The sequence below is a fragment of the Cydia strobilella genome, chromosome 5, assembly GCF_947568885.1.
Source record: "Cydia strobilella chromosome 5, ilCydStro3.1, whole genome shotgun sequence".
Taxonomy (NCBI): Eukaryota; Metazoa; Arthropoda; class Insecta; order Lepidoptera; family Tortricidae; genus Cydia; species Cydia strobilella.
The window spans coordinates 11,777,729-11,803,571 of record NC_086045.1 but is presented as its reverse complement, the minus strand read 5'-3'; the positions used below and the strand labels follow the sequence as shown (position 1 = coordinate 11,803,571).

The 25,843-nt window shown below is 35.7% G+C and overlaps 1 protein-coding gene across 1 annotated transcript in view; it reads right to left on the bottom strand.

The window, feature by feature from the left end:
• Positions 1–25,843, bottom strand: part of LOC134741766 (nitric oxide synthase-interacting protein homolog) — a 136,566-nt gene that overhangs the window by 41,953 nt on the left and 68,770 nt on the right. The gene's annotated exons all lie outside the window — the stretch shown is intronic.

Below are 25,843 nucleotides of genomic sequence, written 5' to 3'. Positions count from 1 at the left end.
ATAGGTTTTGCGAAAATCGCCAGGACAGAGGAGAATTTTTTTGTATGAAATCTTGCACCATGCATTTTTTATCGAAACTACTGGACGTAAAATAAACTCAAAACCTGTCCATCGGCTCAATTTTTTGCAAGCTTTCTACACGATTCTTACAAATAAAAAATAAATTCAGCTTACCACTCTCAACCCCCTAAATTCCCCCCTAAAATAAGAAATAAGCAGTTTTGATTTATTTACAATATTAGTATAGTGGTAATTGCTATAACGGTTCCAATTTTTAGCTATCTACGTCAAACGGTCTCTGAGAAAAACGCATTTAACCGATTTGCAAGACCGAAGTGGTCCCATAAGAGTTCCGTGAACAAAGTTTTGTACGGAAAACTAATAAATTCTGAAAATTAAGACACCCCGTGAAATATGGACCTTCCTATTACATAGATTACGGTTTTGGTACTTAACTATCCAATATTGAATGCCACCGGAAACTATTGTATCCATGCTTCCGACTTAGCCCCGCTAAAGATTAAACTATAATAGGTACACTTAGCAGATACACCACGTGACTTACCAAAAGTAGTAGTGTAGGTAAGTTTCGATTGGCATCTTTAATTAAATTGAGTTTCCTTTTGTATGTAGGTATCGTAATAAATATTATTCTATGACTGCAATAAAATTATAATAGCAAATAACCATAACGTAATATCTGCTACTCGTGGGAGTGGTACTCGTACTCGTTTATCCGTGGGGCTAAATTGAAATAGTACATTACGATACAAGTGCAAAAAATAGGAATTTCTTAACGAGTGGCGATAAACGACCGAAGGGAGTGTTTTAAATCGACACGAGTTGCGAATTACCTATTCGCACATGTATCGTACAACGTTTTACAGTACATATGGCAATTCATTTTTTTGAAATAGTCACGTAATGTGCTAATTATCGCACTAGTATGGTAAGGTAGAACCATATGTAGGTACTGTAAATTTCATTTTTAATACAGTTGTTCAAAAAGTGCTACTTTTCGTGGCTTTTTAGCGTGCGGAAAGTTGGTTTTCGCGAACTAGTGCTTTTTACTTTTCCAATTTTTTTTAATTTTTACTTGTTCCAATTCATGACTGTTACATTGATGAGTGTTAATATTAGTTTCCTTTTTATACGTCGTAATCAACATAAAAACCTACTGTTAATGTAAGAATACGAAAAATATGCATATTTCATATTTTGTTACTTACCTCTTCATCATTATAAGTATTATAACACGTTTATTTTTTAATATTGAAAAACCATTCTTAATAAGTTGTCTGAATGGAACGGAAAGCCTGTCAAAGAAGAGGCGTATTTTCTTACTACAAGAATGTTTTAAGTTTCTAAAGGCAACATTCGATATTGTTTTTATAAATATACGATACACAAATAATCGTAAATAACGATATTTAGGTAATAATAGTACAATGTTTCAATATTTACAATTCTGTCTTATAGAACATGCATTTGAAAAAAAAACTCATTGAAATGGGTTCAATAATAATAACAAAATCTATTCTAGTCGAATAAAAGCTAGAAAAACACCTCTTCATAATGTCAATGTCAATGATGTCACAGAATTAATAATATAAACGTTTCGAATTCCATTCCTTACTTGTTGCTTTTCTTATTTTTTCGCAACTGTATTAAAAAAAACGTCGTTCGATACACGTGCGGATATGTCATTCTTCACTCGTCCCGAGTCTTGCCACTCGCCTACGGATCGTATATCTCGGTACTCGTGAAGTAATGACATACTTTCCGCACTAGCATCGAAATGTACTATATTTAAAGTCAAGGTATAAGAAAGTTTTACTTTTAAAAATACAACGATTATAATTTAATATTTTTGTTTATGTTTAAAAATATTTAACATTAAAGGTACACTTCGATGCTTAACCTGTCAAGAAATAACAATGTGGCGGACGAATGTTTAAAATGACACCGTTTAAAATTTAGTTTTTTCTTCGCAAGTGTGATGAAAAACATTGTGTGTAACTCTGGGGCCTCTGGGGGTAAGAATATTGTAAACTCGAGTCTTAGACCTCGTTTACAAAATCTCGCTTACCCCCCTCGTTACACAATCGTCTCATAACGTTTAAGAGATAGACAAGCTGGATGATTTGCTAGATCAGTCCTCTACCAGGGCAGGGGCTCAGCGCAATACCTTTCCTAACTCGCTATATTAGATTGTCCCTGTCGCCTTGCTAGGTATATAGGCAGGCACAAGCACGGGCAATTCCTATACTGATTTACTACTGATCCTTTGCGGTCACGACAATATTCTCATCTCAAGACGCGTCAGTCGTCGTGTGTAGAGGAATTCGGAATGCTAGCCTAATGTCGGCCCTGCGGCAGGTGTATTAAGTAACCGGTACAATGTGCAATTATCCTCAGCCGAGCTTTGCACTTGATTGATACTGACCATGCATGATACAGTAACTGATCACATCAAAATTGCGCCATTACTGTTAATATGTAATCTGCGATCGTGGAATCTTCTTGAAACACGTTCCAAATGGCTGACATTTTACGCATGACTAAACTTCTAATTTTCCGTCTTTGTCTCAGCGAAATTAGTATTTGATCTGTTTTATAGAGATAAAGGGAATGCCATTCAGTAACTGGAACTGGAGTAGGGGAGACCAAGGAGAGATGACACAAATTTTACTTTTTTGGTCATAATTTTATTGAGTAAACTAGTTGTTATTGACTGAAGCATTATGAAACCCACGTATTTTTCAATAAGGTTTCAATTGGTGACCAAAATAAAATTGAAAAATATGATTTCAACAATTTGGTTTCAGCAGCCTCTGCCAAACTCAAACAACAAATTGACGAGGTATGTTGCAACAAGATGCCTCAACATACCTCATCCTGGTATTTTTCAGATGTTTACACTTCTTTGCAGTTTTAGTTTACAAAACCGGCCAAATGCGAGTCGGACTCGCGTTCCAAGGGTTCCGTACATTACACAATTTAAACAATGTATTTTTTATGTGAAACGCAAGTTACGTAAGTGAATTGACTTTAAAAAAACCCGTAGGGGTCGGATCAAAAACTAAGTAATTAAGTCCGACTCACGCTTGACTGCACATTTCTAATAGGTTTTCCTGTAATCTATAGGTGAAGATCTATTTTGTGTATTTTTTCAAAGTTTTAGACCCAGCAGTTTCGGAGATAAAGGGGGGGGATGGTAATTTTTTGGCTATTTTCTTGAATAACTTCTAAATTGTTTATCCTAAAATTATAAAAAAATGTATCTGAGATTATTACAATGAGCTCTTTCATTTGATATGTAACACGATATAGTTTATCGAAACTTTATTTTTTAATTTTCTCATTTACCCCCAAAAGTTGCCTCCATGTTTAAAATGCATTTGTTTACGTTACATGTCCGTCTTTGGGTCACAGACTTACATATGTATACCAAATTTCAACTTAATTGGTCCAGTAGTTTCGGAGAAAATAGGCTGTGACAGACGGACAGACAGACAAACAGACGCACGAGTGATCCTATAAGGGTTCCGTTTTTTCCTTTTGAGGTACGGGACCCTAACAAATAGACTTTACTTAAAAACGTTGATAAGTCCGAATATATATGATAAAAAGCACTGCCAGAATATTTCAAACATTTTTATTTTTTATTTAATTTGAATCAGGTAAATACACATAATATGCAACTTAATTACAAAAGTACCGTTAAACCAGTAAGGTTTGTCTCGCTACACCATCCGCAGTAGATTTAATACAATAATAAAATATAACAACAACATAGGAAAGTTCATTATACTGTGTGTACATCATAATTATGTATATCGAAAAAATGCCAAAACTGATAAAGAAATGGCCTTGAAAAAATGTCGAGAAACTTACTTTTAGCAATATTTTAGCTCAAACCGCTGTAAAACCTGAACTACTTCATCTGAGGCCTTAACCATGTATGATGAAGGTGGAAAATGAAGCATTTTTTCTTTATATAGAGTCATATTTCTAGCGTCTAGAGTTGGCAAGATATGGACGCTGTGTCAACTTAAATTTGTGTTAACCTACCTCGGTCTCCCCTAATGGTATTGTAATTAAAGAAGTCATAATGGAGGGATGGAATGGAAGAAATTACTTTTTATTCGAACGCTTACAGTAGCTTCGGAAAGCTATTTAAACTATATAGCGATGGCGATAGGACTTTTATTCTCCAGATTGTTAAGTCATCCGCCCTCCGCACTCTTGGAAAAAGGCTTCCGTAGAAATCTCCACAAAGTACCTGCGACAAAGAAGGCCTGGTTCTTAAGCTTGCCTACTTTCAAAACTTCATACTTTTCTAAGTATTAATGGGTTCAAATTTTACTTCAATGTTCGCTACTAGGCTACTACCAAGGACAATACTGCAAGTACATTAAAAAATAACGATGGGCCATATTTGGCTCAGGTACTCGTACCTTACTTGTCGTGCGCTGCTTTCGCCCAACTTTTCTCTACGATCTTGGGCAGATCATTGATCGTATAAAAATAAAACAAATGTTTTGTACGCCAGCGAAAAGTGTATAGATATATATAAAGCAAAGTGCAGCTTGGCACACAAATCAACGAATGCTTTGTACGCAACACGTTCACACCCGAACGGCGGCGGCGCTCGCTCATTGTCTACCCGCAAGTTTAAAGCGATCTGAACGGCGCGGCGCAGGGTTGCCACTGCGAAACTTTTCCAAAATCAATACAGTCAAGGAATTCGATTCATGTGCCACTTCGTACCATGTCATAGTGACAACCAATATAAAAGCCGCTAGGTAAGTATCTCATATTATAGCCACTATGCCATACCTAGTGGCTATTGCCATTATTATTATGCCACATGGTCAAGAATGGTCATAATGACTATGTGCCCGATTTTGGTAGGTACTACCTATCAAATAACTAATGTTGTCCAATACCGCCAGTGGTGCCACAGGTCCTTCCTAATTCCATTGCAATGAATATAAACTATAAAAATTAAAAAAACCCATTCCGTTTACACTGGTTTGATCCGCGCATATTGTCCCAGCTCAGGGTTCTGACTGTTCTGAAATACAATACATGCTAAAAACAGAGCGATCTTAAGGCGGTTCCCTGAGCCAGAAGGCGAAAAAGCTCCTTATATGATCATGTTTTTCTAAGAGGCGGTGATATTCGTATACGTGGAAAAAATATATGTAGTTCTTGACTATGTTATCTTTAATATCATAGCTTCCGATACACGAATTAATTCCCAAAGTAACCTCTAACTCGGACCTTTAATCCAACTTTACTCGGTTATTTATTATGTAACTTCTCTTCTCTCGTCTTAACTTAAGTAGTAATTTCAAAGCTATGATTTCGAATTTCGATATTGTGAAGTGTAGGCATAGAATATTAGGTAAGGATTCAAATAACATGTAATTAGATCATAAGGATCATATAGCTTAGCGGTACCATATACGGAGAGTCATGTAAGACGACTCTCCCCATATAAGGTTAGGAATGTAATCCATATACGGAAAGTAATGTAAGATGACTCTCTAACAACCATTTGACACCTTTCACGTGTAGACCTCCCAAGTAGTGTGATTCATAGTTAACCTAGATAATTTAGTATATAAAGGATTGTATATTTTAAATTAAGGCATTATATCTACAGTTTCTACTCGACAGTCTTGTGTTTTACTTCTGTCTTGGGTCCCATCCTTACATGGCGATCCTGCCAGTGGCGTAAAGTCTACGCGATATGGCGCCTGCCGGTGCAGTAGGTGGTTCTGCACTGGCAGGGCGCGCTTCAATGGCAAAAATTCAAGAAAATAATTTAAAACTCTTAATATGTGGACATTCGCAAGAAAAAAAAACAGTGAAAAACTAAAATATCAAAAAGCAAAAACTGAAAGTGAAAAACAAACAATAATTTAAATAAACTAAAATAATGTGTGGGAAAGTGGACTCTAGTGATAAACATACGTAAAATTAAATAAAGCAAGACATAATATGGACAAGAAGGCAAGTGATATACCAGCGTCGGTTTGCTAATATAACGTAAATAAAACTATTTTTGTGAGAAATCTATCAGCGTGAAGGTAAAAACGTGATTTAACTATTCGGATAAATAAAGTATTGTGCATATCCGCGAACCAAGACTGCCATGTGTGTATGTGATATGAGTGATGACTGATGACAGTCATTGCTATCCAGCAACGAAAGCTGTGGGCGCGGCTGGATGACTCTAAGTGGACCCAAATGGACAAGAAGAAATGGACTCTTATTATATTAAGGTACACTCAATAATTGTGTTCGAGATTTTAATTATTTTTAAGTGTACATGTGGATATTTAACTTGCACTTTATATTTAAAAATATATTTTTTTACCGGTTTTTACTTTGTTAACACGGACTTGATGCATAATAAACAAATAACGAGGAAGAAAATAAGTGATATATAAAGAAAAATTAAACGTGGAATACATATATGTAACAAAGATTAAACGAAAAACGGTTAAATATTATGATATGTCTATGAAATAAAACTTGATGTTATTTTACTATGGGATATGGAAAATTAAATGTTCGTAGGTAACATTTTGTAAAGTGATGTTAAACGATTATTTTAGAAAATGAAGTTATTACAATATAAAGGACTGGTTTAAAGAGAAAATTCGCAAAGATAGAAGGTTGAAATTGTGAGGTTTATAAAGTTGTGTTAAAGATGGCAAAGCTAAGCAGATAAGTTTTATGATGTAATTAGCCTGATCACCTAAGAGCGAATTAAATCCTTATATGTTATAGTTTTGATGGTTTGTGAGCAATATGAAGCAGATAATAATTGTTTTTAGGTTATGAGGAAAATTAATTATTTTAAAAGAGATTATATGAGAGCGGTAGTAATGATATTCGTTAGCTTCAGTGGCCCGAAGGGACCTGTTGTGCGAATTAAAATATAATGTAGCAAGGTACACGGGGATACAAGGGCAGGCACGAAATCCTTGTTACCTGATCATGATTCGGTCGAGCTACCTTTCGTGAAGGTCCTTGGACACGTGGTATGTTTGTTAAAGAAAGGAAGTGTTAAAAGAACTGCCTGTTAAGTAATAATTAATGGTATAAATAATATATGCGCAATAAAGAAAGAAATAATAATAAAAATATACCTTGTATCCTGAAAGAAATAATGAATAAAATAATAAATGAGTGAATTAATGAATATATGATATATTGAAGAGATATTGTAGCGCTACAGAATAGATAATTATGCTGTATACCCTTGCAATGAGAATCGCATACAGTGCATGCTTTATAAAAGAGATAGTATGAAAACAAATAATAAACATAATAAGCATGTGAAGACGTCATAAAAGAGAAAGAGATAAATAAATAAATTGTGAAACATTATTTTCTTGCAAGTAAATAGGAAAGACGATACTATGAAAAGTTATGCATACTGACAATATGAAAAAAATCCTGTGTAATTTAAGGTACCTAGGATTGTGACAAATAATTAATACGCGTATTAATCAATGACAATGACAATGAGAAATAAGAGAATTAATAGAAAAGGAGATTGAATTAAGAATTACTTTGTTATCAAATAAGTTTAATTTTATTAAGATAAGAGATTTTTGTATTATTAATGGTTTTATTTTAACATGTAAGTAAAATTTTATTTTAGCATAATTATGAACCATACTTATTATAGTGGAAGACATATGAATATTATTTTTGTGTTATGGATAAATAATTATAAAAAAAAGTGTCAAAAAAAAAAGAGAATGTAAATATATATATATATATAAACAATAATATAAAAAATGTAAAAAAAAAAGAAAAAATATATTCAGTAATATATTTTTCCTTTTCCAAAAGGAGGGAGATGAAGTGTAGGCATAGAATATTAGGTAAGGATTCAAATAACATGTAATTAGATCATAAGGATCATATAGCTTAGCGGTACCATATACGGAGAGTCATGTAAGACGACTCTCCCCATATAAGGTTAGGAATGTAATCCATATACGGAAAGTAATGTAAGATGACTCTCTAACAACCATTTGACACCTTTCACGTGTAGACCTCCCAAGTAGTGTGATTCATAGTTAACCTAGATAATTTAGTATATAAAGGATTGTATATTTTAAATTAAGGCATTATATCTACAGTTTCTACTCGACAGTCTTGTGTTTTACTTCTGTCTTGGGTCCCATCCTTACAATTGTAAGGTAACATTTTTAAAATAAATAAGTCAACAAAATTCGATCAAAATTGGCACTTGGCGCGCATGATTATTCCCGTTCTTTCTTGCGAAATGTGACAGTGACAGCGGCAAACCGATGGAACGGCCTTAAGTATCTACTATTTAAGTTCAAAATGGTAAACATGTTGACATGCAATGCAATGGTAACCAGTTTATCGATAACAATTCTTTGTTTCCAACCTGCAACTCCCAGGGCTGGACTTTATATTGAAATTTGTTTAAATTTTTGCAGTCTTTTATGGATTTCGGTAATTTGTTGTAAAATTGTGCCCCTTCAAAACAGTTTTTTTTTGCCACTGTTGGTCCACGTTGACTTTATGCAAAGATATTTGGCGTTACGTAACGGTCAGACTCCCTGCTCGGATTTAGTTTTAAAGTTTAATTGAGAGTGGATTTTCTTATTTCTAATTTTTAACCGACTTCAATTTCATAGAAGGTTCTGTATTCGGTTGTGGTTTTTTTTTAATGTATGTTTACCGATTATTCCGAGACCCGTGGTCCGATTTGAGTAATTCTTTTTTGTTCGAAAGGAGTTACTTCCAAGTTGGTCCCATATTAATCTGGTTCTGATCTGATGATGGGATCCCTGAGGAATTGAGGGAACTCCTCAATTTTTAAAGGCACATGTATGGTGATTTGGGTGTTTTCATAAGCAACTTGAGCATTTGCTCTCGAAAACGACCAATTTGATGGAGTGGACCTGATGATAATGATTGTTTTGAAGATAGTGATGATGATTTTTTTAATGTAGGATGTTCAGCGATTACTCCGAGACCCGAGGTCCGACTTGAACAATTCTTTTTTTGTTTGAAAGAAACTACCTCCAAGGTGGTCACACACTAATCTGGTGCTGTTCTGATGATGGGATCCATGAGGAATTGAGGGAACTCCTCAATTTTTAAAGGCACATGTATGGTGATTTGGTCGTTTTCTTAAGCAACTTGAGCATTTTCTCTCGAAAACCACCAAATCGATGAAGTGGAACTGATGATGATGATTGTTTTGATGATAATGATTTCAGCGATTACTCCGGCACCCATGATCCGATTTGAGTTATTCTTTTTCTGTTTGAAAGAAGTTACCTCTCCAAGGTGTTTTCGTAATATTTATAGTTTTGGTCTGATGATGGAATCCGTGAGGAATTGAGGGAACTCCTCAATTTTTAAAGGCACGTGTATGGTGATTTCGGTGTTTTCTAAAGTAACTCAAGCATTTCCTCGCAAAAACAACCAATTTGATGTAGTGCAACTGTAGCCTAACCACGAGCTTGACACTAAATATTCTTCGTAACTTTGTACATTAATATGCCAGTACGAGCGAGATGCATAAACAGTAAGTTACGCACACGATAGCGAATATATCAATGTCAAACTCGTGGTAAGGCTACTGATAACTTCCCTCGTATGTGTATTATGTTTTTTGATGTAGGTAGTGTTGGAAACAACCAAAGAGACTGAGAGGTGAAGGTAGAGGGTATTAGTGTTTGGGGGGTTTGAGATTGGGGGTTGAGGGGAGGTGAGTTGATGGGTCGGGGACTGAGGGGTTGGGAGTTAAGGGATTGGGGGTTAGGGTTAGGAGTTAAGGGGTCTGGGGTTAGGGGTCGGGGAATGGCGGTTGAAGGGTTGGTGGTTTAGGGTCGAGGGGTTCAGTGATCAGGGGTTGATGTGCTGTGAGGTTGAGTGATCGGGGGGTTTGAGGGATTGGGTCAGTGGCGGGGCGGAGAATGGATTTAGTGACAGGAATGATTTCTCAGACGGACTCGAGGAAAATTCTGATTATTTAATAAAGTTTACGAATTTACAGTTAAACATGAATCTGTTTTTCATTCATGCGTCACGCTCTTAACAATGTCTTAAAACTAAAAATGGAAAAATAAAAACTTTTATAAAAAAAAGATAAACCGACTTCAAAAAGGATGAAATAAAATATTATCCTTTTTAGAGCTCCGTGTTTAAGTATATGCGTTACCAACTGATATGTTTGAAGTCGGTGCCAAGCCAAGTACTCCAAGTAGTAACACTACCAGGCAAAAATAATCAGCTTTATGTCTATAAATCCCATTACAACTGTACAAATATTATAAACGTGAAAGTAATTATGTCTGCCTCTTTGTTACCTTTTCGTGGCTAAACAACTGAACCGCTTTAGCTGAAATTTTGCATGAAGGTTCCTTGAATTGTTTTATATTTTGAAATGTAGTCCTCTGGATAAGCGATAGAAAATAACTCAGTCCCAATCCCATACTTGCGTGCTATGACTGTTCAAGAATTAGTAAGAAATGCTCTTTAAAAAAATACGACGACAAAACGTATTAGATTTACACTAATGTGCCGACAAGCATGGTACGAACTGCGCCAAGAAGGTTCAACCGTGTGTTCTGTTCTGAGGTGTGTTCTTAAATACCTACAGAAAGTTCGTTTATTGTCGTCGTGTAACGCTGCGTCTTACATAGGCGAACACTCGCGAACGCGAAGCGAAGCGACGCGGCACGGCGCGGCCGGCCCAAGGCGTTCGCGTTCGCAACGAGATCGCCCACGTAGGACACTTCTATATAGGTATCAAAGGATCTATATAGGTATTAAGGCGCCGTGCCGCGCCGCTTCGCATTCGCGTGTTGTTCGCCTGCGTAGTACGCTGCGTTAGGTAATCCAACGTACATACTTATATAGCCGCATCCTTATCGAATTGCACCAAAATCACTATGAATATATGGTTTAAAATTTGGCTTGGCACCGACTTCAAACATATCAGTTGGTAACGCATATACTTAAACACGGAACCCTAAAAAGGATAACATTTTATTTCATCCTTTTTGAAGTCGGTTTATCTTTTTTTTATAAAAGTTTTATGTTAATTAATATGCATGTATTATTAAAGTAAAGTTGACTTACATTCATAATTTTAGTTTCAGAGTAGACTATTCGATTATTCGGCTGGCTGTTAAATATTCATACCGAAATAGGGTTTTTATTAATTTATTTTGAGTAATCTGCAATTGTTTTAGCGCAGTTTGTGTCGCAACGGCAAATGTGATTGGCAAGAGAATAGGCGAAATGGACCATAATTATTCTTACATTAACCCGAAACAAAATGAATTGATACACCGTACACGTATATTATACTTACTTATAAAGCAGTGACAACCCTGTTGCCTAGGCAAGGTCAAACAAGTTTGATTGGATTCTCTTAGTTAAGCCCGCGCGGAATAACGCGCGTAACTAGCGGCGCGCCAATTATGGTGCCATACAATGTAGAAATCATCGCAACACACGGTGAGATATATCGATATACGATAATTGTGCTCACGAGTATCAAACTGCAGCTAGACTCCGACCACGGTAAGTTTGCACTAACTTCGCAATGGCAATGTATTTATAGGTACATATCCCATAGGAGCACCAAAGGTGCTTGATGTAGCACTTGGCTTGACTCTATCAAACTATCTATACGGTACAATTTTAGTTGCAAACTTAGAATAAATTTAAAAGTGGAAAATTCTGCCTTGAGTGTTGCTAGGGTCTCCTAGACCCATATATGGTGGAAAGATTCGCTGTACTAAATCATAAATCATAATAAATACTTATTAAATAAACAAAGGAAGAATCGGGAATCGTGGGCGTATCATACTATCGGAAGCACATCAGAACCTTCAATCGTGGTTGAGAAGGGCTTTCAATGAAATACGATATTCAGTTCAGCTCAGTCTTTACTGCACAAGACTGTTTACAAATCACAGCAACGTTACATTTCTTATCCAAAGCAAACCAATGGATTAGACCCAGGAACCGCCACCGGCGTCATCTTCTCCCGTTCGTTCTCATCTGAAGATTGATCGACAGCATAACTTCAATTGTTCTAGATATCATTTGTTTTTGATAGCGGTCTCTATATTATTATGACGCCTTAGCGCTTGACACTCAGGTGTACAGAAGTTACACCCTAGTTTGCTCTATTTGTCAAAGGCGATAGATGGCACCATTAAGCCATTGAGGTCTTTGAATGAGGTCTTGGTGGTTCAGTTGGAAGAGCGCTGGTGTATCGATCCAGAGGCCGTGAGTTGAAGTCTCACCCAAGGCAGTCACGTTTCCACTTTCAAATTTATTCTAAGCTTTAAATCGAAATGTTATACTAAAAAAATTCTCTACTGAGCTCGTTCACTTACCTGTACTAACAATGGCATTCTGTTAAACAAAAGCCATTGTTTCTTTTGTGTGAGCGCGTGGCCTTTGTGCCTGAGGCTCACAAACAATGGCCACGCGCTGAGGCACAATGGCCACGCGCTCATTTAAAAGAAATAATGGCTTTTGTTTAACAGAATGCCATTGTTAGTACAGGTAAGTGAACGAGCTCAGTAGAGAAAATTTTACCTATAACACACGCATACACGTGTTAACAATGGTCTTGTACCAACAGTGAGTAAGAAGAAGACGATATATTTGACAATTATTTGTAGCCTAGTGAAAAAACCACAGTAGGATTGACGAGGAACACTGACATACTAATTACTAAGTCTTACGTAATATTTGCGGACCCGAAAAATCACATTAAATACAGCCCAGTTGTTCTACTAATTCTTATCATCATTGATAAAATAACACTTGTATGTATCTATGTATACGCATTTAACCGATTTCCAAAACCGAAGAAATCCCATAAAGCTTTGTACGGAGCACTAAAAACTAATGGCGTTATTCATAAACGCATTACTGGCCTGAATTATAGTTGGTCAAGCAAATCTTGTCAGTAGAAAAAGCCGCGGAATTCAAATTTTCTATGGGAAGATAACCCTCCGCGCCTACATTTTTTAAATTTGCCGCCTTTTTCTACTGACAAGATTTGCTTGACCAACTATAGCTATGAATCGTTTGTCTTTATCTGCCATTTTGACTTAATTACGTATTTGTAAGAAAGGGATAAAACATAATTTAACTAAATCAGGCCCGTGAAGTTTTATGAATAAGGAGGTAGGTAGGTAAATAAAATAATGGTTAGGTTACTAAGTCAACAAGCAACAGCATAAATAAATTAAATTGAATTGGTTTTTCCAATAAGAATTGTCATCACATGTGTCGACTAGGAGAGATCGACATACGAAGCAGTTGTAAGTATGTATAACTGAGGCGATCTACAGTTGTACAGTTCATAAATAATTGATTCTTAAATCAAACGGCCTGAGGTCGGCTTCTCGGACGGGAGTTAAGGGACTCTGTGGTTACTAACATCCCATTTGTCAAATCTCAGGGGAAACAATCCAATCAATTTGACGCAACCTAGTTTATCCGTCTTTGTACATACAGTAGGCATCTAAAGTAGCTTGCTTAGACTGGAAATATACCCAGGGTGTAGCTTACATAAGAACCTAAAGAAAGACCATAACCAATTATAAAAACCGGTCAAGTGCGAGTCCGTTTAACTCGCGCACCGAGGGTTCCGTACAAACTTTCAATTATATCATTATAATAAAAAACACAAAAGGCTTTTGATCAGAAGTATACTAAGCATAATAATTTGTAAACAGCGCCATCTATCGGTTAATTGGCTAACTAATTTGCGCGACCTGTGTCACCTGTGTGTATGTAGATTTTTTTGGGATAATTGTTTATTATGTGAACCGATTCCAATTTTTTTTATTTTATTTGAAAGAAGGTGATTTCAATGCAATCTAATAGAAATTTCAAGTATAAATAAAATAAAAAATTGTTTTGAAATGGAATGTTCAATTTGGACTCTTTAAAATGTTACCCCACTTGACCTATTAGTAACTAGAGTTTAAAATTTTGTCCCCTCTTCATATTGGGTAATTTCCATAACAATAAAATAAAATTATAACACTCAATGTGTTTGGGTTAGCGTTGCTTATAATTATTCCAAATTTCGAATCGATAACTCAAGTAGCTAGTAGAGAGGCGCACCATAATGGTTCGTTTTGTACCTTTCTGTTACGGAACCCTAAAAAGAAAACCGACTTCAAAAAGGTTAAAATAAAATATTATCCCTTTTATACTGCGCTAGCAACTGGCATGACTGTTTGAAGTAGGTGCCAAGATAAATTTTAATTAAAACGTCAACACACTGTCGAGTCGAATGCCCTATGATGAACCCTAGTGCGGTAAGAAAGAAAGAAAGTAGTTCATTAGCCGTTAGGGAATATTATGGACGGATACCTATAACTATTTGGTTTAGCGCCGACTTCAAACGTAGGTATTCGTATCAGTTGCGCATTATAAGGGAAAATTATTTTATTTTATCCTTTTTAAGTCGGTTATCTTTTTTTAAATGTTTATTTTATTTTTCCATTTTTAATTATGCATACCTATAGCGTTGTTGTAACACGGGCATTATAATTATTTAACTCAACCAAGCAATTGAAAACTATGACATATGAATGTCATTTCGAACATCGGTCGTCCGAGATAGTAGGTACTTGCATTTAGTAGCAAATGTATAAACAGAATCACTAAGCAATGTGTAAACAGGCCCTAAAGCAAGTGTACACGCACGTGGGGACCATATCAGATAAAAATAAATAATTGATTTGAATACCGCGGGTGTCTTTGAGAGAGTAACTTAAAATTAAGGCTCAGGAGCCTCAGGAATGCACCCTTGAAATTAACGAAGTTATAAAAAACACGGTGTATGATACAGGTATATTCCTAGATATAACATTGATATACCCTAGAAAGGGCCATGTTTATACTGGTACCATGATAAAAAGAAATACTTAAGTAAATGACGAATGATGAAAAAAAATCCTTACTTTTTAAGAGGAAAGAGGGCGACTGCTTCTCCATACAAACGTGATCCCCATTTTCCTCTCTGGATATTGACATTATGGAAAATACTTTTACATAATTTGATGTATATACTACAGCTATGCCCCTTCGTTTGACTTTTTTAGATTTTATAACTATAGGGTATTTGACTGTATTTAAAATAAATTGTATTACACCATGCATGAAATAAAGCACCCGAAGATTAATGGAGTAACGTTGACAGCAGTTATTTTTAGACACAATTTTTATTTTAAAACCCGTATAAAACTATGTATAAAGACTCGGTAATTTGATTGTGACGTCACATGCTAGTAGCAATATTGTTTTGACAGTTCGAAAAAAGAAACTGATTTGACTAGTAGTCAAATAAGGTAAGGCAAGAATTAGGAACGAATAACAAATTTTATACAAATTTATAGATGCTCCTAGTCCTAACTCTCTTATAATAATTAAAAATTCAAAGACGCGGGTCGTCCACTTTCGTCTTAACACTGCACGATTGAAATTAAATACACAGGCATTCATTACGTAGTTAGGTTAGACGTTACAAATGTGACCATCTTATCCGTACGGAAACATGTAGCGTACCATATACCTATACCGGGTATAGGTATATGGTACGCTACATCGTCCCTCTATTTCGTCCCTTCCTGCCTGCTATACGGCCACATCTCAAAATTTGTGACTATTGGAGTATAAAAATAAAATTAAAATTAAAATCTTAATTTAAAATAATAAAGTTAAGTTTCCTTTAAAAATGTTGGTGCCCAAGTGACCGCAGTGGCAGGCACGAAACGATTTATAAATTTTTAGGCGCAAGGATATACCAACTCAGTCGGCAACTGGGTTTACCAGTGCAATAAGCCAACGCAGGGCAGCCTTGCGGTTCAACTCCGTGCTCGCTGCTCGCTTATCAAAAATCTGAGACACCATAATCTCGCGTATGATAATCTTCAAACTAGGTACTATATCAGTTTTGAATGATTCACGGTTACTTTCACTAGACTTATATTGACCGGGATATAGATCGTGATTACCTTTTGTATTGTTTTTGAGGTCCCGATATTGCGACGCAGTTACATGCATCTTGTTCACGGGTAAACTGAAAACAATACACAAGGTAATCACGGTTTATGTCCCGGTCAATATAAGTCTAGGTACTATATAATTATATGACAGAAAAATAGTTCTGCCTTACTCGTCCCGCCGTACATATTTGAATACAAAGCCCCTAAATCAGATCTAAGCCTGGATTTATACCCGATACCTACGGGCACAGACTAATTCAAAACAGTTTAGTCTAGTCAACTTCACATATCCCCTCATTTCCACTCTAGTAAAAACTACCTAAACGAAACAAAATTAAATTTGTATTCCAATGACTATGTATCCAAAGATAACTGGAGAGGTGGAGAGTAAGTAGATTTGCCACGACCCAAGTAAATGAGCCCATTGCGTCGAACGTCGGGCCGAATTTGTGTGACACTCCATATCGTTCCTTACCTTTCTGTACCGTCATTTTTTACATACAAATATACGTTGTTTCATAAAAAAGCGGAACGTCGGCAGATATTTGCATGAACCTTTATTTGGTCACGTCTTTTGCGTAATTTCACCGAGGGGATGCGAGATGTTATTCTCTTACAAACGATAAATTTTGTAAGTGCGGTAAGTACCCATTATCCAATGATTGCGGTATTTACTGTACAATCTGTGTTAGTGTAAGCGAATGATAGACTTGGACCAAGCTGCATGGCATTTGCAAGAAAAAAATATGACAATGTCATCAATGTCAAATTTATTTGAAAATATATCCCTCTCTCACTGTTCTGTTCAAGTGAGTGCAAAGTAAAACTAGACGGATTATCGTGGATTTTTCTCAACAGGTCGTTTAATTTAAGTAATTACTGTATTTTCGTGAAATCAATACCTACTTCTAATTGGTATTCCAAAGTCACTTAACTTCTTATAAGACATAAGTGATAGAGCAAAATTAAGTACACTACACTGCACGAACTGAGTATCGTTAGTGATACATAGTTTTTTTTATTTCCTACTAAACGCACGAGTAAACGGGGAAAAACTTAACAAATTATACACCTAAACCTTTTGTGAAAACCGCATCAAAATCCGTTCAGTAGTTATTAAATTTATCGCGAACGTACATACAGACAAATGCGGCGGGGGAATTTGTTTTATATGGTGTAAGGTGCGGTGCGCCAAAAATAATAATGAGTAAAATAAATAAATTCAGACATAGAAGATTTAAAGATAAATTTGTTATCGATAAGTAATAGATTAATATTTAAAAGATGTAACTTCTACTTGCTAGGTAAGTTACCGAGAAATTTCAGGAATGCAAATCCATTACAAAGCGGTATATAATTTCTTTATTACATATATTTAGTACTTAAAAATTTTAAACGTAAACATGTAGTATACCGTGTCAAAAGAATAGAAATCTACCAATATATCAAAAGAGAAGAAGATATTGAACGTGTTGTGTATCGCTATAACTAGCTTCTTATAACATGTAATAAATATCTATAACGTAAGGTAACATCGATAACAGACATGTCGATATTTCATTTTGTCAATCACTTTATTTTGCCACAAAAACTTCTATGTCTGTAAATAATCATCCTTCTTCTTCTCATATTCTTTCAAATAGTTACTTCATACCAGTGAAGCAACACAATCGAATTAGTTCTAACCTCGAAATCTCTTGGACAGTTATGAAATTTAGTACAAATGTTAATTAAAGGTCTCTTTTTCATCTCCACAGTCCACACTATTTGACATTTGGGGACCTCGAGGAATCGCAGCCATCTTGGAAAATGTGTACCATCCTGGAGAAATTTGCGTTTTACTCTAAATATACGTTCTCTGTCTCTGGTAAAATATCCTGTAAGGCAACATTAAAGCTTACTTATTAAATTCTACACAAAAAAGTCTTAGATATATTTGCGGAAAAAATACATCTTGTTATAGAAAATAATTGCTGCCTTTCAGGGGATATTCTCTTAATAGGAAACTTGGAGGAATATGAATTCCACTTTTATCTATCGGTCTACCCCAATATCAACATTTTACTTGACTAGACTTTAACAAAAAGTAGGGTTATGGGTTTAAATTCTGAATAAACAGCACATCCAGCAGCTCAGGATACTGGACTGATTTGTTAAAATGACGTATCGGTAGATAGGTGACCTACTGTTGTAACTTTTAATGAAATCTCCTCAACAGTTTAGACACTACAAGGAAAACTATGATTTTACTTTCAGCATCGTTTCAAGGCTGCTGTATTGATTTTTCTTTAATAAAACAAGTGTAAGCAGGTTATGAAGGGCAAGAGGAATCTATCGATACGTCGTTTAAAACAATCCGTCCAGTATCCTGAGCTACAGGATGTACTGATTTAAACCCATAACCCTACATTCTGTTTAAGTCGCAGTCGAGTAAAATGTTGATATTGGGGTAGAACGTTTACAAATGTATAGATAAAAGTGGAATTCATATTCCTCCAAGTTTCCTATTAAGAGAATATCCCCTGAAAGGGTATAAGCGCTAAATCTGGATTCAGCAATTATTTCCTATAGGTAACAAGATGTATTTTTTCCGCAAAGATATCTAGGACTTTTTTGTGTAGAATTTAATAAGCTTTAATGTTGCCTTACACTTAGATTTAGAGTAAAACGCAAATTTTTCTAGAATGGTACACATTTACCAAGATGGCTGCGATTCCTCGAGGTCAACAAATGTCAAATAGTGTGGACATGAAAAAGAGACCTTTGATTAACATACATACCAAATTTCAGGAATGTTCTAGAAATTTCGAGGTTAGTCCTAATCCGATTGTGCTACATACTGTACCTAAGTAAACAAAATTTTGTCGTGGGTGCATTAGGTGCAGGTGCATTGTGCACTGTGCACTGTTTGTGAGGAACTCGAAGCGCGATTTGTGCTCGAGCATGTATTGTGGGTTTGTGGGCGGGAAATGTGTTTGTGTATCCAAGTGGGGACACACGCGTTTGTTTCATACCAAAACATTGAATATGAGAACTTTTCACTTTTCCATTTCTCTTTATTCAAATTTCATTGCTGACTTTGTAACAAGATCTTCTTTCCATTTACATTGACACCGATGAAAAATGTTACAATTTAATTCTTTATTTGTTTATTTCATTCACATGCATAAACTTACAGCTAAGGATGCCAAAACGCTTATGCGGTAGGTTATGTTTCTTTCGCTGTTTTTCGTATGACTAATTCATAATATAAATAAATAAATAAATAAAAATAAATAATAACAATAAAAATGAATAATATAAATAAGTAATATAAAGAGTGTCCACGTTTTACTGTTGCCAAAATGTATGGATGTAGGTAAACTGGAAGAAAATGCTTAATGAGATTTTTTATGCTATTCAAAAATGTAGTGGAGTATGAAGACTACGGTCGCGTCGTACGGAGAGGCGCGGTCGTCCACTTTCCTCTAAATGTATGATTAAATAATTGGTTTTAGTGACTGTAGCGGTGTATTCGAAATTTAAAAATCTCTTATTAATACGTGTATAATGTTATTACTTGCAGCGCAACTCGCTCACACCAATATACGGAGTATTAAACCCGATTAACCCAAACGGATCAGTGAGGCTTTTGAACCTATGAGATACGAGTTTTAAGTATAAATAAAAATAAATTCAGTTTATTTATTTTTTTCTAAAATCGGGCTAAAATATGACTCCTAAGAACCAATTCGTATCAGATTACCTATATTACAGATTGCCATAGTATAAAACAAAATTGCTTCCTGCTGTCTGGATGGATGTCTGTCCCTGTGTATGCTTAAATCTTTAAAACTACGCAACGGATTTGCGTTTTTTTTTAAATAGATAGTGATTCAAGAGGAAGGTTTATTTATATGTATACATCAGCATTGCACCCGTGCGAAGCCGGGGCTGGTCGCTAGTCCTCTATAAACGAGTGAGAGATCAAATTGCCATCAATTTGTAAGCTGTAATTTGGAATCTGTTTACAGGCCATGCTTTGACCGCCGGGCTTCGCTCTCCGCGTTTTACCTGTCCCGCCGCCCACATCCCGATCCAGCCGCATATATCGCAAAAGTTAATCACGTAAGTAGTCACTGTAGCGTATCAATTAGATTAATTACACTAGTAGGCGTTGCACTGCGCGTGTACGCGGAATACCTGCTACAAATTGCCCGACCTATCGATGTACCTGGATATTAATGTTTTATTACGGACCGATATGACCTTCAAACCTTCAAGAAAAGAGCGTATTCCCATCTTAAAGGCCGGCAACGCACTTACAACCCCTCTGGTGTTGCGGGTGTCCATGGGCGGCGGTAATCGCTTACCATCAGGTGATCCGTCTGCTCGTTTGCCTCCTATTTCATTAAAAAAAAAATACTGTGGTGAAGAGGTTCAAACCGTTGAGCACATTATACAGCGCTGCCCTCTGCACTCATTTGCAGGCCCCCCGGAAGATCTGTTTAAATTAACACCTGACGTAATCTCGTGGCTCGGGACCCTGAATGTGAACTTATAATTATCTTATTCAGACTATTATCCAATTTTATAAAGAATGTTTATGTATATAAGCCATACGATTAAATTAAATAAAAATGTTTTATTGAAAGTGATATGTACCATTCTCAACCAAAAGGGTACTTATTGTCGGTTGTCAATAAGGCGCTATTTCCATATAGCTTCAATTTGAAATCAACGTTATCGACTAGCGACAATGTGGTACCTTTTGGTTGAAAACGTCACATATAAATAAGTACATCGTAAACTGTTTATTTGAGTTTTGTAGAGTGGACATACGACACAGTTACACTCTCTCACTACGCGCATATGGCAGAATACTTACATTCATATTCCAAACTTCGTTTATCTACTCTGGTAAGTATGCAAGTAAGTTTTTATTGAATATAAGAATCAGGTTACATTGCAGGTCGAATATAAACATAACATTCAGTTACAGAGACTTTACCTTTTCTGGTGTACTTACAATTGCAAACATATATATTTACATATTTATCTAAATACTGCAAATACTTACGACTAACTTAAATATTCATTAACACAGTAAAAAAATTTTTCTATAATCTTCAATCTCCACAGACGGTTCTTTCAATTCTCCACATCACATTTAATTTAATCAGACGGTAACTACATATAAATTATCAAGATTATACAGTCATGTAACTGAAACTTAATTATATATAATGCGTTTTATGAACATTTTTCTCACTGCAGCCACTAGAATATTTCTGTTTGCCCATAGGGCTGACTTAGGGTTACTTAAACAAACAACTTTTTTAAAACCTTCATGTTATTTTTAAAGTTCTATCTAATGATGACAGTTTTTTTTTTACTTTTAGATACATGTATGGAGTGCTGCCCTTATTTTTATTAAATATAATTATTTGATTTTAACCTCTAAAGTAAGGCAGCTCACAAAATACATCTGTACGGCCATGCCATAAATAAATAAATAATAATAAAAGTAAATAAAAATGAACAACACATTTATAAATTAATTTTGTATCAATCAGAAACGTCTGCGAACGATGCTATTACGCTTAGGAAAAATTAGGTGGAAAAAGTCACTGCCTTGTGTGGGACTTGAACCCACGACCACTGGACTGGACTGGTGGTCGTGGGTTCGAGTCCCACCCAAGACAGTGAATTTTCCACTTTTAATTTATTTCTAAGTTCAACACATTTCAATAAACAAATTGATGTTCAAATATCATTATTATGTGCTTTATTGCTTCAAATATTTTAACATAAGACGAACATCAAAACACATAAGCGTTTCATGAGTTCCATACAACGAAAAAACCCAACTGTTTAATCCCATTTCTCTCACTGGTATAAAATTTACAGCTTTATCAATTTTCCTTACATCAAAATTTTCAAAAACGTAAGAGCCTTTGTATATTTGACAAGATTTATCTATTTTCATTTTTGCTGCCAGTGTGATCATTTGCACTAAAACGTTTTTACATGTCATGCCTTTGCTGTCCAAATTATATTTTAAAACACCAGTTCGAAGGACACCCGTTTTCAGTCTCCATAAATAGCCGGCCAGATTTTGTTTTACAACTATATCCCCTCTGATATACGTGTCATTATTCTTTGTATGAATTGTAATATTTGCCGACACTTTTCTGTCCAGTTTGTAAGGAGGGTCGGCCTTATCACAAGGTTTCACACTTATTAACGTTGTTTGATAAACACCATGACAAAATAAGTGAAATTGAAAAAATGTGCATAACAACAATAAACTGCGAAAATCCATGTCAGAAGAGAAACATACGGTAGGTACGTGAGTATTTACTCTGACTTGATGACGCGCCTTTTGGAATAACCTCTACAAAAAAACGTAATTATATTTACATTTTACAATATAACATAAGAAGATCCGGATATCCGTGATCTACGTGGCTTAATGGCCTTTTGTTAAAAAATTTAATGGCTAATGACACTATATTATACCTATGCAAATGATGCAAACTACACAACATTTAAAAAGGACATTAGAACTATCGAGTCAATTTTTTTTAGGGCGATGTCAGGGGTGTAGTCATCAGGTCAGTGACAGGGTGCTGATGTGCGACAGTGGTGTGTTACCTTCGAGCTCTGAAACCCTTGCCAGTTGTATAAGTACCCTGACAGCTCCCGACCGTTGTCAATGCTGGGATAACGCGAGGAAGATGATAAAAGTGATTACTACTACTAATTATTAACCAGTACATCTCTTTTATATTGTAGTAATTATTTATTCTAAGATTATTATAAAGTAATGTTTGGTAATGTTTACCCAAATAACAATACCTATTTGGGTAAACATTACTTTATAATATTCTGTCTATTTATACGTTGCTATGTATTTTTCATGCCACTGTAAAATGTTGTATTGACTTGTAAATGAGCTCTTTGAGGCCTACTTAGTGTTTTTTATTTAAATTTTGACATACCTAATATACAGCTTTCACGAATTCACTACCCCTTATAAAACAAAGTCCCCCGCCGCATCTGTATGCCTATGTATATGTTCGCGATGAACTCAAAAACTACGGAACGGATTTTCATGCGGTTTTCACTTATCAATAGAATGATTCTTGAAAAAGGTTTAGGTGTATAATTTGTTAAGATTCTACTCGTGCGAAGCCAGGGCGGGTCGCTAGTTAAAAATAATTCTAGATAACCGCTTCTAGCAGTATTTTCAGCAACGACAACATTTCCGGCAATGACGCAAAACTACTTCCCATGCACTCCCGGCGTTTAGCGAGCGCGAGTTCACGTACGTTACGTCTCCTATATTATCTCGAACGCGAATAAATTAATGTCGGCCCAAAACATTTCACGAAACATTGCACTTCTGCGCGGATCATTTTTAATCTAAATTCCGTTCGAGCCCCGCCTTTGACTCGTGGCAAGAAATTGCTCAACGTACATTATATCGGGGCGGGTAAAATCATTCCGGACGGGTAACCGGGAAGACTTTAAAGAAATTTGGCCTTTGTTAGTAGTTTTTTACACTTCAATGGATGAGGCCAAGTTTCTAACGAAATATTTTCAATGCTAAACTTGATACGAATGCCTATTTCTCATTTTTTTTAAAGAAAAGGTGATTGTCTAGAATGGACTACAGCTCATTGTTGAATTTCTTTGCATAAGTATGTCAAAAATTCCTTGCCTTTTACCCAGATACCTATTCGTGTTTAGGAGCAGGATAATGATCACGATTAATGAAAAGTATTTTTATTTGTATCCACCATTCAGTAGGTACCTAAAAAATTCATCTAAAATATTTTTCAGACCAAGCTAATGACAAAATAGCAGCACCCCACGTAGGATTGAGATAAACGGAGAATCGGTTGCATATACCCAGGAGTACATTTACTTGGGCCAAATGGTTTCCTTCCAATTCTCATCTACGGTGCACAAACTTGGTCTTTGACGGTATGTCAGAGGTCCAAACTAGGGGTTTGCCAGCGAGCTATGGAGCGCAGCATATTAGGTGTGACATTAATGGATCGTATAATTCGTATCCGGAACACCACGCTGCGCTCCAGAACAAAAGTAGTCGACGTAGCTCGGAAAGCGGCCCGGCTAAAGTGGGACTGGGCTGGTCATGTCTGCAGAATGCCGAGCGAGCTGTGGGCCAAAATCGCCACAGAGTGGCAGCCCAGCTCAAAACGAGGATTTAGCAGACCACGTCGGCGATGGCGAGACGAGTTAGACTCCTTTTTAAAGGAATGGCCAGAGACTGCACAGGATCGGGAAGACTGGAAAAGTGGCCTTTGCCCAGGAGTGGGACATTATTAGGCTCCCAATAATAATAATAATATTTTTCAAACAGCATGGGTACAATAGGGTGACAGATGTCTTCTCAATACTATTTTGCGTTTTAAGCATTTTAAGGTTATAAATTATTAATTATATGGAGATGACATCTGTCACCGTACCCGTGCTGTTTGAAAAATGGATTGATTATAGATCTTCGCTATGTAAGCCAAAAACTCAGATGATTTGTCAAAAAAAAGGTTATAAATTAACAGATCAATAACATATTTACCTATGTTTTTATTCCTAGTGTACACACTACGGTTGTATAATGCTTAATATAATTATAAAAAACTATCATACATTTGTATCATATATTTGTATTATTTTCAAAATTTTACACCCAGTAGTAATTTTTACCTATTTTCTTGAATAACTTCTAAACTGTTTATCTTAAAATTATAAAAAATATATATATTTGAAATTCTCATAATGAGTTCTTTCATTTGATATGTAACACGATATAGTTAGAAAAACTTTATTTTTTAATTTTCTCGTTTGTTGCACCGATGTTTAAAATTCATTTGTTTACGTTACATGTCCGTCCTTGGGTCACAAACTTACACATGTGTACCAACATGTGTGCTAATATGGTAACTAACTATGGATAATAATTAGCTGTAAAAATTTTTTAGGACGGCCATTTTTAAATATTTATATGTATATGAATATATGGATATTTATTCCTAAGTCATGGGTGTTTTCTATGTATTTAAGTATTTGTATATTATCTATATTTTTGTTTATTATGTATGTTGTGAACACAGACTTTATGAATTATTATTTGCTCTCGCAAAGTATTTCGAAGTGGGTAATTGGTTGTGAGTTGTGAGTGCACTCGCCTGATGCACGGGTGGGAGAATCCATCAAAAGTTTAGTTGAGCTTAATCTGATGCAGATTGGGTCGTGCTGACTGATTGCTTTGACGAGACATACCCCTGTTCAATATAATAAGTATTTCAAAGTTTGGATTTGATACTTTCGCGCACGTCTACAGAAAAGCGGCACTTCCGTGACTAAGTATATTGACCCATTTAAATTAGCAAATCCCCATCACAATTCTTTGCAACAGGTGCTGGGTTGCTGGGCTATGTCAAGGTAAGGGGACAACAGTTTTGTTTAACGGCAATGTTCAGTTTGAATTGACTATTTTTCCGAACCACTACTTATATGACTTTTGCGGAACTCTAGGTGCGTGAGTCGGACTCGCGCTGGGCATGTATCGAACTTCTTGCTAACCTTAGATTCATTAGACTCATTATGGCGGGCAGAAAAACAATAGATACAAACAGTACAATCAAAGAGCTTTTACTACAACTAACATAACACACCTAATGTGTAAATATTTTATTAGTAGGAAATTTGTTAATTCCGAACTAACACATTTTTTAGGGTCCCATAGTCAACTTGTGTAGGAA